Source organism: Alligator sinensis, unplaced genomic scaffold, assembly GCF_000455745.1.
Source record: "Alligator sinensis unplaced genomic scaffold, ASM45574v1 scaffold989_1, whole genome shotgun sequence".
In the NCBI taxonomy this organism is placed as follows: domain Eukaryota; kingdom Metazoa; phylum Chordata; order Crocodylia; family Alligatoridae; genus Alligator; species Alligator sinensis.
Genome location: NW_005842266.1, coordinates 1,517,628 through 1,518,818, shown reverse-complemented (window position 1 = coordinate 1,518,818; position 1,191 = coordinate 1,517,628).

The window sequence follows — 1,191 nt, the reverse complement described above, 5'->3', positions numbered from 1 at the left end:
CCTGACTGCTTACACACTTAGGCTAAGTACAGACAGTCATAAAGCCCAAGGCTAGATCAATTCAATTTTTGCAGGTTAGTTTAAGTTGCATAGATTGAACCAAGAAGCAAGCAAACAGAAATTCACTTTTGATTCCAGAAATGCAGCCATGTGCCTGCAGTGACCTAGGCAGAAGCCGGGGGGAGAGGAGGGGAGGTGGGGCACTAGACCATGCCTTCCCGTTTGGCTGGGGCAGACAGCTTGGGCCCAAGACTAACCCACCCACCCTGCAAGGGGGTTGCAGGGGAGATGCAAAGCATCCTAGGATGCTGGGGGACTGTGAGTTAACTGGAATCTGGAGGGGATTTGGGACAGAAGTTCAATAAACCGATTTAACCTAAATCAGTTAAGTCGATACTACATCCAACCAGGTTTATCGTAAGCTGGTTTCAGCCATTTTGAAAGTGTTTTTTGAGCACTGAACTTCTATTGTGTTACAGATTTGAACAAGTGTCCCATCACTTATACCAGTTTATGCGTCATTTCTGTCCCTCGCCTTAAAGGGGCAGATGTACCCCAGTGCCCTGCTATACCATGTTAAACAATCTTTTGAGACTTCCTAAAAATGTTCTAAGGCACTGTTGTTTTGGACAAGGAAATCAAAATCTGTTTTCCGTGTCACAGTAGGTGTTCTGCCATCTTGTGAAAATCCACTCAAATCTGGCCATTTTTTTCAACTGTCTTTGAAAAATAGCAGTTCACACATGCTTAACAGAGACATCTCAAGCTTAGCTACTAATATCTCTGTAAATTCCACCCTCACTGAGCAAGCTCCATTCCCTCCGAACTCCCACCAACAAGTCAGACAGGTCTCACAAGAAGCTGGTGTCTGGATAGGCCTGGGACTAACTGGACGAAGAGACAGTGTCAAGGAGGAGACGGAAATGACGTGATGAATTAGGGGAGGGAGGCTAAAAGCCCAGTGTAGAGAGACAATGTTGGACCCTCCCAGGGTGGTGGGGGTGGGGGAAAGGGGGAGCGCAATTGATCCTATCTTGCCCAGACCCATCTGCCCTGCACCCACCACCAGGGGCACCAGACAGAATGGGCGGGCAGGGTGGGGGGAGGTCTTCATGGAGACTGACCCCAGACTCCATGGGCAGGGCACATTCAGCTAGGCAGATGAGACTGGGCTGCAGGCAAGTGAGAAGC